This window comes from Malus sylvestris, chromosome 11, assembly GCF_916048215.2.
Source record: "Malus sylvestris chromosome 11, drMalSylv7.2, whole genome shotgun sequence".
Taxonomy (NCBI): domain Eukaryota; kingdom Viridiplantae; phylum Streptophyta; class Magnoliopsida; order Rosales; family Rosaceae; genus Malus; species Malus sylvestris.
Genome location: NC_062270.1, coordinates 8,816,306 through 8,829,870, shown reverse-complemented (window position 1 = coordinate 8,829,870; position 13,565 = coordinate 8,816,306). Strand labels below are relative to the sequence as shown.

General features: G+C 38.3%; 1 protein-coding gene and 1 long non-coding RNA gene across 2 annotated transcripts in view; one reads left to right on the top strand and one right to left on the bottom strand.

Annotated features, from left to right (window-relative positions):
- Nucleotides 1-13,565, top strand: part of LOC126590189 (probable LRR receptor-like serine/threonine-protein kinase At3g47570) — a 39,493-nt gene that overhangs the window by 9,918 nt on the left and 16,010 nt on the right. The gene's annotated exons all lie outside the window — the stretch shown is intronic.
- Nucleotides 936-1,340, bottom strand: LOC126591237 (uncharacterized). Its single transcript, XR_007612319.1, has 2 exons — nt 1,220-1,340; nt 936-1,112 (listed from the first exon to the last, which is right to left on the bottom strand). It is a non-coding gene; the product is annotated as an uncharacterized LOC126591237 (long non-coding RNA).

The following is a 13,565-nucleotide window of genomic DNA, read 5'->3' as shown; positions in this document are numbered from 1 at the left end:
CTTCTTTGCACATGTCCAAACCACCGTAACCGATTTTCTCTCAGCTTTCCTACAATTTCGGCTACTCCTACTTTACCTCGGATATCCTCATTCCTAATCTTATCCTTTCTCATATGCCCACACATCCAACGAAGCATCCTCATCTCCGCTACACCCATTTTGTGTACGTGTTGATGCTTCACTGCCCAACATTCAGAACAAAGAATCACATACTCGACAAAAATTCAAACCCATAAATCCGAAATTAGCAATGTTATTTCTTACCCCCTAAAAACAATCCAAATCTTAGTGGTTACATTCATTAGTCAAGCACTCAACCACTCAGGCACATCGACTACAACTTGGGAATGTTATGCAAATCTTATGCAGCTTGAATCATTAAATTTGAGTTGGAAGAAGCTTTGTTACTGCTCTGCTAGTTGAGGAGTGTCACGAAATTCGGCACTATCATCAGCATCAATACATTTCACACACTCCTGCTTCCAAAACATTTCACAAAATCGAAAAACAAATGAGATTAGGTAGCAGAAAAGATTGACCGAAAAATAGATTAAGAAAAGCAATTAATATTAAATATAGAGGATGAATGATGTTGTCCAATGAATAAGACAACTGTATATATTTCTTGACCATGAGAAAACATCAAATTAATAGAGGCATTAATCCTAAGTTTGCCATTCATTGTTGTCGGTCTAAACATGATGACATATTGTAAAGTCCTCTTACGTACAGATTAATGAAATATTAATTTATTTCCACGAGTTATTTGATTTTGCAAATTCAAAATAATTGAAGAATACTGAAAATTACTAAACCCCATCACAACATACCATTAGTGAAAAATCAAACACAAAAGTAAATTACTATCTTTCTAAGCATCCAAAGATAGCATACCCAAAATACCACTCCAATATAATAAAAAATTAAAAAACAAATTAGCCAAATTGGAATAGTTAGATCAAATAAAGATTTAAGTCAACCAATTACACAAAATAATTCATGCAAAGTAGGCTCCTAAGAAAATATACCGCTACGGTGGTGGAGGAGGCCCAGGCTCAAACAGTGGAGGATGGCAACATTTAAATATACCACAGCAGCACAGAATCCACGAACTGCATAATCAAAACCAAAACTTTAAAATTTATATTTAAATTTAAATTTGAAAAAAAAATTCAGTAGAGTTGTATAATGAGAAATTCTCCAATGTGGATAAATTAACCTTCTCATGAAGATCACCCAAAAGTCCATTAGTGAGTTGTGTGACCAGAGGATTTACTGCACTTGAGTTTCCACGTGCAGCTGCAAGAGCTATGAGCTTACGTTGACCGTCAGCCACTTCTCCGCTTGATGCAGAATTAATGGCTTCCTGCAAAGAAGTGAAATAAGAAACATTAATTTGTTAAAATGTGAGCCATTGTAGGGACGAGGATGCGAAACTTGATTCAAATCATAGGTGATATGTGCATTGGCTCCAGAGTCAAAAAGCCAGTTTCGAATGCCAAAGGGAGAGGCAGATGCCGGAGATGGTGCAGCAGCAGCATAAGCTTGGAGACGTGGAGCAGGAACACGTCCTTCATAAGCCATATTGAGGCGATTGAACCAATCGATTGCAGAATGGCTGTGACGACGACATATTTGGCATTGGATACGGCCACCAGATTGGGTTGGAGAAGGAGGAGCACCTAGAACACCATTATGAGGGTGTCGGAGTGGAGGAGCATGATGTTCCTGGCCTTGAGGACGAGGAGGAAACTGGCCACGGCCTCCATTGAAGTGACCACGGCCTCCGCGAGGAGCACCGCGACCACGGGAAGGTCCTGAATGACCTCTTCCAGTAGCAAGGGCAGTGTGCCCATTTTCAAACACAATATGAAGCTTTTGACGTCTCTCGGCACCAAGAAGAAGAGCCTCCAAGGCATTGTAAGTGATGGCCTCATCCCGTGCTTGTGCAGAAGCAACAGTGGTCTCATAAGCAGGCCCAACATTATTTAAAATAATGGCAAGAAGATCAGAGTCAGTCACAGGAGAACTAGAGAAGGAGAGAGTGTCAGCAAGACAATTAATGCGATCAAGAAACTCAGCAATAGAGGAATCACCACGATGGGTATTCATAAGCTCACTACGCAATTGGAGGAGGCGGCCAGTAGACTGAGAAGCATACCTGTCACGTAAACAAGTCCATGCAGAAAGAGAACTTGTCTTACTAATAAGAGAGGCAAGAACTGTGGGATGGACCGAACTGTTGATCCAAGAGAGAACCTTAGCATCTTGCTGAATCCATGCATCAAAGTCAGGATTGACTTTATCAGTGAGTTGGCCGGCATCATCCTTCAAGAAGACAGGAGGACATGGGTTGGTTCCATCGACAAAGGACACCAGATTCCTGATGCGAAGCAAGGGCAACATCTGGGCATGCCATAGAAGATAGTTGGTACGATCCAACTTTATAGTCAGAAAATTGGAAGCATTTGGAAGAGAGGGAATAGCAATGGGATTTGAGGGACTTGAACTGGACGCCATGAGAGGAAAAAAAAAGGCTTTTGGTCGTTAGACTGTCAGCTTTGAGATACCATAATGAACTTGGTATTCAATAATTGTTTTCATATTTCAATGCTGCAATGGACAACAGATTTTATATACATACACTGTTACATACGCATGCAATAAACAAATGAAATGCAAGTGGTGTCCTTGTTGCCCACGATGCAGCAACCAGAACACAAGGTGCATAAACCATGTGATAGTCTTAGCTGTCAAGGAATGTTGTATCCATGTGCAACATTCCTTTTGTTCAGGCTGTACAGCTAGTCGGTTGCAGATTACAGCGGGAAAGTTGTGGTGGAATTGGTGGTGCTGACGTGGACTGGTCTTTAGGGTTTGGAGATTTATCCAAATTAGGTTTATCAGTAAGATCCCACATCGTCCAGGGAAGTAGATCCTATGAGCTTTATATGTATATTCTCGTCTCTACCTAGCACGAGGCATTTCAGGAGCTCACTGGCTTCGGGTTCCGTAGGAACTCCGAAGTTAAGCGAGTTTGTGCGAGAGCAATCCCAGGATGGGTGACCGACTGAGAAGTTCTCGTGTGAGTTTCCAGAAACAAAACCATGAAAGCGTGGTCGGGGCCTAAAGCGGACAATATCGTGCTACGGTGGAGTCGAGCCCGGGATATGGTGGGGGCCAGGGTCGGAATGTGACAATTTGGTATCAGAGCCAATCCCTGGCCAGAAGTGTGCCGACGAGGACGACGGGCCCCCTAAAGGGTGTGGATTGTAAGATCCTAAGGGGGTGGATTGTAAGATCCTGCATCGCTCAGGGGAGTGGATCCTGTAAGCCTTATATATATATTCTCATCTCTACCTAAAGGGGGTGGATTGTAAGATCCTGCATCGCTCAGGGGAGTGGATCATGTAAGCCTTATATGTATATTCTCATCTCTACCTAGCACGATGCTTTTTGGGAGCTCACTAGCTTCGGGTTTTGTAGGAACTTCGAAGTTAAGCGAGTTCGTGCGAGAGCAATCCTAGGATGGGTGACCTACTGGGAAGTTCTCGTGTGAGTTCCTAGAAACAAAACCGTGAGGGCGTGGTCGGGGCCAAAAGCGGACAATATCGTGCTACGGTGGAATCGAGCCAAGGATGTGGTGGGGGCCCGGACCGGGATGTGACACTGGTTTTGGTGGGAGTTTGCTTTCAGCTCTTTTTATTCAATATGGTATTTCTGTTGGTGCTTGTGGTGCACTTTTTGCTTTACTAGGAAGCATGCTTGGAGAGCTCACATCAAATTGGACAATGTATGTAAATAAGGTAAATAAATTTCTGTATACTCAATGATGCACCTCTTTATAGTATGTGCACGACCCTTTGATCTTACAGTTTCAGATTTCGATCTGCTGTTAGCAACATTGCTTACTCTCCTTTTCATCATCACAATAAACTTAGCAGTGGGAATTCTACCACACATGGACAACTTTGCTCATATTGGAGGATTTGTGTCCGGATTTCTTCTTGGATTTTTGTTTTTGATCCGCCCCCAGTTTAAATGGCTTACCCAACTGAATGCTCCCCTGGACGTGTTACTACTCCAGTTAAATCTAAACACAAGACGTATCAATATGTATTGTGGGTCCTCTCTTTGATACTATTGATTGTTGGGTAAGCTCCTCATCGATCTCTGATTTAACTGTTTGACTTCACGAACCTAATCGAGTCCCTGCATGAGAATCTGGTAGCCACAGTTGACGTGTGCACATTTTTTTTTATCAAATCAGAGAACTGGATTTTGTGTAGATATGTAGATATCATGTGTCCTGTAATATTTTCATTGCAAATAGTCTCTGTATCTGCTTGTTTCTCATCAGAATGGTTTGGAGAAGGCATTGTGTTATCGCTATTCTCTATGTAATACTAATTGATCACTTTGTTGGTAGCGGCTTCTACTTTGCTATTTTGGATTGCATGTGTTGGCAGTACTTTGTTGTTTTGTTATTGGAAATAAAGGTTCATTTTCCTCGTATTTGCGTAGTATCAGTATATGCATGCATTTTTTTTGCAGAAGTCAAGCTTTTGACAGGTATACTCTTGGCTTGGTTACTCTTTTTCAAGGCGTCAATCTAAACAACCACTGTTCCTGGTGTCATTATTTGAGATGTGTCCCTACATCAAAATGGAATTGCAAGTCACAAAATATTTATTGTCTGATAATATGCTGTACTTTTCTGCGCATATTAACTTCCGCCTTAATATTTGATAGACAGAAGTGCTTGCTTATTAATATGATCATGGTTGCATTCAGTCGTTCTAGTTTGGTATGCCATTTAGTCTAATGCCTTAAAGAAACATAATTTAAGAAATGTCTCGCGAAATTCTGTGTCACGAAATTGCTTCTGCAACGTACTTTGTTAGTACTATAAATTGGTTTTGTACTGACATATTGTTCTTTATATGCATATATGCACCAATCTTGCAGTTGAGCCAGATAGGAAATCAGCTGAACTTAACGTGGGTAAGCAATGGTAGACAAAAGGTCTTGGTCTTATTCCTTCTCAAATGTTTCCAGTCAGCTTCTGGAGTCAAGGTGCTTTAATGGTCTTGGTCCTTGGCGTACCGAAAGTGCCAGACAAAAGGTCCCAATAGTGGAAGTAAGCTTGTCAAGTCGTCTTAAAAAACAAGCCAAAGTTGTTATCATTTACTTGGACTTATTCCTTTTCATATTTGGAAGACACGAACAACCGTATCCTTTTTGTAAACTGCCAACAGAAGAGACCGCAAGACGTTTTAACCTTGCCCGACTCTCTTTGCTTTTCCCTTTTCATTAATAGATCTGGTATTATAATGTATCCTTCAATAGATATGCAAGTCATTTTCGATCTCTTAATGATCCGAAGTTCCATTAACTCTCAGATTTGGTTCACTTAGTACTTTTACTATCGTGAAAGTAAATGAAACTGATGTTTTGATTAGATCTGGACCTCCACACTTTGAAGCATATAAGATAAACAAAAGTCCTTGATCTCAAGGCATAAAAAAGAACTTAATGTGGACTTAACCCATCCACGACAATCCTTTGATAATGAGAAGTTAGAGTAACTTGGGGCGCAAGTAACCGGCTTAAATACACTCATTCTACATCTGCCATATAGAGATGGTAGTGGCACGCCTTAGCACTTATTTAGTTTTGATTGCGAGCCTCACGACCTACACCTAAGGCTCGACAAAGGCACCTTTCAGAACTAACTATGTCCTCTTCTTGTAGCCCGGCAAGCAAGCGAGAGCCCGACAACCAACCAAAGTGTCAATTCCTCGAGGAACCGTGTGCTCGAGCCAGGGACCATTTCCGGTGAAATTCCTGCCCGAACAAGCCCTTTAAAATTGTGGGATGGACTACCATGAGTTAGGCATCGGCAACTATGGCTATGAAGGAACAAAAAATGTAATATTTCTTTTTAATTTTCTTGAATAATAACATTTCTTTTTAATTTTCTGAATATGATATTTTTTTTTTCTTCAAAGCCCCATACCAATGTTCTGTTTTTCCTTTATTTCGATCACTCAGTAAAGTATTTAGGAATACATGGGAATGTTTTTCTTCGTACATTGTATCAGCCTTAGAATAATACACCAACATACATAATGGTCCATACTCCATACATTTTATAAACATAGCAATTGCTTTGTTTTGATAATTATATGGAATAATTGTAAATTCAAGAAACAAATCTGATATAGAAGGATTGTTTATCCATAAATATGAAAGAAACTGAAGCAAAAAGTAAATTATATGAGATTTTGCTTCTTTTCATTTATCATAATAAAAAAAATTAACATAACAGGATTGGTGTAAAAAGATATATAAAATATTTGGTAAGAAACGAATAAAGGAAAATACACAAAAGGAAATTTCTCAAATGCGGTATACTAGCAGGGATTTTGGAGTTATATTTGTGGGGTTTTTTTCTTTCTTTCTCTCTAATGGCCTACGGTACACCTGTCTATAACAGCATCAATTTGTAATATGTAACAAAAAAATTAGACACTTGTAATCAATTAAGCAATTTGGTTGTTGTGCGACTTGATACTATGGTTTAAAGTACGTGCAATGACCTTTGTGCCTTAGAAAGTTCAAGAGACTACATTTTAACTAACTTGCTATTTTACGAGTTACAGAGCTATTTAAAATATGTGAGTGTTGTTGCTTTGAACATTATGCCTTAGAATATACATCAATGCACGTAATGATCCATACTTTACCACATACATTTGATAAGCATAGCAATTTTTATCGTTTTGGTAATTATATGTACAATTGCAAATTTAAGAAACCAATCTGATATATAAGGAACATTTCTGCATAAGCATATAGATATTGAAGCCAAAAATAAAGCATAAGCGATTTTTCTTCTTTGCTTTACCATATTTGAAATTCTCTAACATAATAATAAAGTAATAAAGATTATACAATAATATAAAACTTGATATGCTAGGAAATGAAAAATGGAAAATTCACAAAAGGAAATTATACAAAAATGCAATACTAGGGATTTTCCAATTCTAGTCCTACATGTTTGTATTTTTCTTTGCATAGTTATAAAATTTTCTGCATAAATATGAAAGAAATTGAAGCAAAAAAATAAAGTATATAAGATTTTGCATATTTGCATTTACGATATTGAAAATTTTCTAAGATAGTAGGATAAATATAATATAATCTGATATGGTAGGAAATGAAAAAAATCAGGAAATAAACAAAGACAAGTTTGAAAAAAAATGGAATATTGCGGATTTTGAAATTCTATCTTTACCATATATAGTATCAAATTTCAAACCCATCCTTTAAAGATTCTACAACTGGAATGCATAACTTATTGTTCAAACTAATTATCTAATCGTTGATTTACCAGAGGTATAATTAGTAACAACCCAACCTTTTTATCTTAATTAGAACTATGTCTTGCTTGGTCATTATACACATTCACAACCTCTTTACATACACATTTACCAAATGCTCTTGGCGTTAATTTTTATACTCACAACACTTTGTCAAATCAAGTTTACCCAACCTCTAAATTATTCTTACATTGTAGTCAAGAATAAAGTTTTTATTTTTATTTTTTTAATTTTCAATCATAATTCTGCCTGTACACAGTACACTGATACGTACAAAAGGGAATTTTATTTGGTGAATCTATCATCAATCCTACTTTCAAACATCTACTTTCAAACGAAGGTAATTTTTTTTTTATCTGTTGAAATTTTATGTGTATTTTTCAGAACTAAAACAATTCTTATGTTGTTTTTATTCTTTTTTAATTTTTTCGTTCCAATATTTATTTTTGAATAAATAACTGCCACGTTGCAAACATTGTATGTAGCCTCATAAGAATTAGTAACGCACACTGTCATTTATTTGTGCCAACAAACATAAGGAGATGTTTTTCAGTGAGTGGTTCATAATAACAGAAATGTTTAGTAATAATAGAAATGCCACATGACACTATTATAGTAGTAGAGTTTGTTAGTATAGTTAGAAGGGTATTATTATAATCGGAATATATGGCTATTATTTTCATTAAGTTCATTTGTATACATTTCCTCAAATCAATCAATACAATCTCTTTTGTTTCTCTCTACCAATTCTTTCTCTTCATCTTTTGCAATGTAGTTTACAATTCACCACGTGTCGCTATACAAGTGATGAGATACTTGTTTTAAAAAAATTAACAATAGCATGTGGTGTTCCGGGCACAATGAAATTTTGTTTAAAAATAAGATGTTCTATACAGATTGGAAGGTATAGAACTTAAGAAAGCTAACCATTTCACATCACGAATCACATCTAGCAATCTTAATTGAAATTTTATCACTTTATCTCACGTCTAATGACAAAATTAATGTTCATAATCATTGTAAGAGCATGTTAATGAACCTTATTGACTCTAATGTGTTTTCAAATTTTGCATCACAGTTTCGTTGACATATCACCCAGCGATGGCTGTGACATGAATAGATCGCTACATGAATTATACGAGTAGAAAAAAATCAAACACCAGACATGATGCAACCATTGGTGATGGAACAAGAACAACCACCATAATGTGGTTTAAATTCGTCTTTGACGAGAATCAAACTTAAAACCTCTCACAAGTAAAGAGGAATACTACTAGTGCTTAGTAATAATAAAAGTTCATTATTTAAGCATATTGGTGGGTGTACAACAAAATGTGAGTTGCCAAAAAGATCAAGGAAGCCCAAATTCACTTAAACAAAGTTTGTAAATATTTTTTTAATTAAAATTTAAAGTTGGGCGTCCAATCCTGTGCACCGATGTGAACCAAACGGTTCCAATTTGGGCGCCCCATAGCTGTTGGATTTTTAACAGTTTGTTGATCCGGATCATTAAATTTCAAAAGATAAAAGAAATTTAAAAAGATGATGTTGTGCTACGTGACACTTTGTGGCGCATTTAATATTAAAATTTTGAAAATTTCAACGGTTAAGATTAATTTTATGGTAAAAAATCTAAAAAACAAAAAAAACTTACAACAAAAAATAATATAAAAAACTTAAAAAGTTCACACTTAAACAAAGATCTAAACAGATAATGCTAATACCGTAGTTGAAAATCTCATCGCCTCTCCTTTCAGCCCTTCAAGGAAAACCCACATCTTGGGCCGTCTTCAACCACGTAAAGCTTCACTATTTTATTAGTTTATGTGTTTAAATTTGTTGGGGTTTGCAGTTTTGGGTTGAAATTTGTGTTTCGGAATTTGTTGGGTGCTCGCATGTGGAAATTTGGAAAATTTTAGTTGTGGATTGTGGGGAACTGACGCAGTGGCGGTCCTATTTAATGTAAGTTGCTTTCGTTTGTGTGTTTTTGGTGAAATTATGATGAGGAGGGTTGGATGGTTGGACTCGTTTTATTTGTTTTGTGAAATTAGAGTGGGATCAATCAAGGTTGAGACCTATTTAGGTAAGAGTAATTGTGAAAGTTATGTTTTTACAAAAAATTTGGCAAATTTTCTGAGTTGGTGGATTTGGAATTTTGGTTATATTAGATATATGTGTAAAGAAAATAGTTGAACTGCATGAAGCTTGATGTAATTCTGCTTTTAATCGATGTTGGACTTGGGAAACCTAGTGAATATAGAAGCGAATCTACGATTAGTTGAGAAACTTAAAGGAGCTTGAGAGGTAATGAGGGTTTTAGGTATTTAGTGACACTCAGGCAATGCTTGATGTCTATTTGATGTCGGCGTATCGGAAATGCTTGAACAAGAAAGAAAGGTGCCCGAAGAGCTACAGTAGTGAACTACTTGGTTTGATTAGATTGCTATGTTAATCAAAATGTCCCCTGTAGTATGTTATAGGCTTAAAGTTTTACATTAGTGTTCTTTAGCGACTTGGTTTCAAATTTTTCGTTCGACTTTCCTTGGTCTGTGAGGCTAATGGTAGAACGATCATGGTAGAACGATCTGGTAAGAGCGGGTATGCATTTAAAGGACTTGTTTGTTTTGTCATTCTTTTAAGCTGTTTAATGTGCTCATTTCGGTATGCACCATCCAAAGTCTATAACTGCTAAAAGTAGCACTACAAGGGCGAGAGAGCTATCATCTGTTTGGAAATAAGAGCTATAGACATGCCCCATAAGGGTCAATAGGTCTCAGTTGCATATCTAACTTGTTTCTCATGTGTTTTCATCCTAAAGGCTAGAAAAGATGGGTGCTCTAGACGCGCAGAGAATGGGAGTGGTTCATCAACACCAGGGATGGCTGCTGATCTCATGTATGTGGTTACATGCTGGAGTTTTCCATGTGCTTTCCAATATGCTGAGTCTTGTATTCATTGGAATTCGGCTTGAGCAAGAATTTGGATTTGGCATGCATCTGGATTTTTAGCTTCATGTATGTTATCATGCATGTATGGCCACATCCATAAGTGTTTGTAGTAAAAGATAAAGCACACGGCATAAGTTGCAGAATAATAAATTACTTACCATAAATCTAGAAGAGAAACACTTTCTGGATGGCTTTAGCTACCTTGCGATTAATCTACAGAGGATTTCTATGCATTTGTTTATTGAATTGTAATCCTAGAGTAGTGGTCATGTAGTGTTGGTTGCATTGTAACTTACACCAGTATGTTGCTTTTGCTAGGTTTGATGGAAACAAGAGTTTATACACCAAAGATGGGGTTCAAACTTTAGTTTTAGACATAGTATTCCATTTTACAGAATAAAATTGCTTGAAACGGAAGCTGAGAGATTATTTCAGTTTTCCATCACTTTTGTGGGAACAAGGATTGTTTTGGATATCCTGTACATGTAGACATGGCGCCTCATTTTGAAATGTTTTAAGATGCCGTCTATTTGAAAAGATTGAAAAAATAATAGTTTGATGCTGATCTACATCATGTAACTGTTTTAACTAATTGGTTTGAAATTCTAATGTTTTTCTGATTTGTTCTTCTGCAGTTCGAATTGGTTTCCTATATCTCACGTCTGGTTTTGGTGGGAGTTTGCTTTCAGCTCTTTTTATTCAATATGGTATTTCTGTTGGTGCTTCCGGTGCACATTTTGGTTTACTAGGAAGCATGCTTTCAGAGCTCATATCAATTTGGACAATGTATATTGTTGATGCACAAAATCAGTGAGGACTTTGGTACAACAGAAAGTGTCAGGTTTTGTGACCTTCGCTTGGTTGCTTCGATCACTTAGTAAAGATAAATACGTAAATGAATAAAGACAGGGAAGCAAACACAAGATGTACGTGGTTCACCCAGATCGGCTACGTCCACGGAGTAGAGGAGTTCTCATTAATTGTGAAGGGTTTACATAAAGACATAGGTTCAAGCTCTCATTTTGTGAGTTCTAGTGAATAGTTTAGTACAAAATGACATTAGAGATTATTGTGGGAGAATGATCCCTATTTATAGAAGAGAGTTTCTAGTTTTGTTCTAACATTGACACGTGTCGTGTTGTGATTGGCTTATGATGTTGACACGTGTCGTGCTGTGATTGGCTTCTGATGTCGACACGTGTCGCATTGTGATTGGCCTCCTGGTTGAAAGGAAGCTTTTCTGGGTCCTTGACGGTATAACGTTGACCGGTGCTCAGTAGTTTCGGGATTGGTCAAGTATGGTACAAACAGTGCTCCCCTAAGTTCCCGAGTGAGGGAAGCTCCTCGGTTGGGGACTTGCAAGATCCAAGCCGCTGAGTAATCACGAAACTTCTAAGTACCGAGGTGTGGTATCATTTTCACTTGCCTTATTTGTCTCATATGTAGATGTGGCATCTTCTCTGGAAGTATTTTTCCTCCATCCAGGGATGGTATCTTTAACCGATGAAGATGCACAAGGTAATGTATCAATTTCACTTGAAGCTTACTTGTAGTTTCGGGCTTGGTCAAATGCGATACAAACCCTATAGTAGGAGTCCCCCAAGTCGCTGAGCTAGGAGATCTGCCGAAAGAGGTGACAGACAAGGTAAGCAGTCAAACTTCCAAGCAAGCAACCCAGGATCGGAGGTTCGACTTCGGCTTCCGGTTGATTGTTCTCCTTCTCTTTGTCTCTCATTCAACTGCCAGGATAAGGAGAAGCAAATGGATAAGAGATGATATGAGATACTTTTGCTTTTGAAGAAGTAACTTTCCACAGGCTTATTCTTGAACTGTGCTAGAGGGTTTTCTGGTTCCCTCCAGAGTATAAGGCCGACTCAAGAATTTGAGGGTCAAAACAAGTCCATCAAATCTAGAGTACGTTCGACCTTGATGATATAGGATACCTTTGCTGTTAGTGACTCATCCACGCTTGGCAGCTTCAGTGTAAATAGCCAATATCTGATCAACTGTCATGAGGTATTTGCCCGTGGAATTCATGACCTTGACAGCAGTTGAGGATGAGTACTCGAGAGCAATGCTAAGTAAGCAACCAGGCAAAGGTTTCAGGCAGTCAGTTCCAGATTGGAGGTTTGATTTCAGGTTCCGACTGACTACTCTCTTTCTCCTTGTCCTGCTGGTGTGGACAAGGACAAAGACAAGGACAGGGAGAAAGCATGATATGGGATACTCTTGCTTTCGACCCTGATGATATGAGATACTCTTGTTCTTGGCTTGGCTTATTTGCTGAGGTATTATCGGGGGGAAATAAAGCTGAGTATTTCGAGAGGTTATGTTGAGGGTGCCTTCTCGAATGCGAGAAAGGGTTAAGCATTTTTGCAGGTTTGCCTGTTCATGGAGGAGGAAGGTCGATGTATATAGGGATTTCCTAATAGCAAGTAGTAATGTTATTCCTTTACCCTTCTTGGTCACAGCAATGTAGTGGGAGTTGCCAGTTTCACGTGTTTTAACTTTGTCAGAGCACTTTGAAAAAATGGTATGTGGTATCTGGAAAGCTGATGTTGCGTGTGAAGATTACAGACAAGCTTTATCTAAGGAAATCTGGCTCTCGAAGTTCTGAGAGCTGTGCCTCTTCGGTTTTCGAACAAGCAATCCCATTGGGGATCTGGCTCTCGAGATTCGAAAAGCGGTGCCGCTTCGGTTTTTGAGAAAGTAATTATGTTGGGAGTCTTTTCTCGAATGTGAGTAAAGGTTGGACGTTCTTGCCAGCCTGTCTTGCCACGGAACACGGAGGTCGACACACATAAGGACTTTCCAGTTGTCAAGCAGTGATGCTGTTCCTTTACCCTTGCGGGTAATAGTAGGGTAGCTGGAACTTCGAAATTCCCGTGCCTAAACTTTGTCAGAGATCTTTGGCAAAGTTATATGTGGTACCCGAGGAGTTGATGGTGCGTGTGAAGAGTGGTGATTGAACAGTAAGATCCACGTGTTTTCTACTTCACCAGAAATCTTCGACAGATTGCCCGTAATTTCCGTAAAACTGAGTGTGCATGTGACAGGTGTTGACGAGGCTAAAAAGCAGGTGCTTCTTCGATTTCTGAGATCGGCCTTCGTGGTCTCTGAGCAGCCCAGCTTTTAAGAAAGCAAGCGCCTCTTCGATTTCTGAGATCGTCCCTCGTGGTCTATGAGCAGCCCAGCTTTTGAGAAAGCAAATGCCTCTTCGATTTCTGAAGCT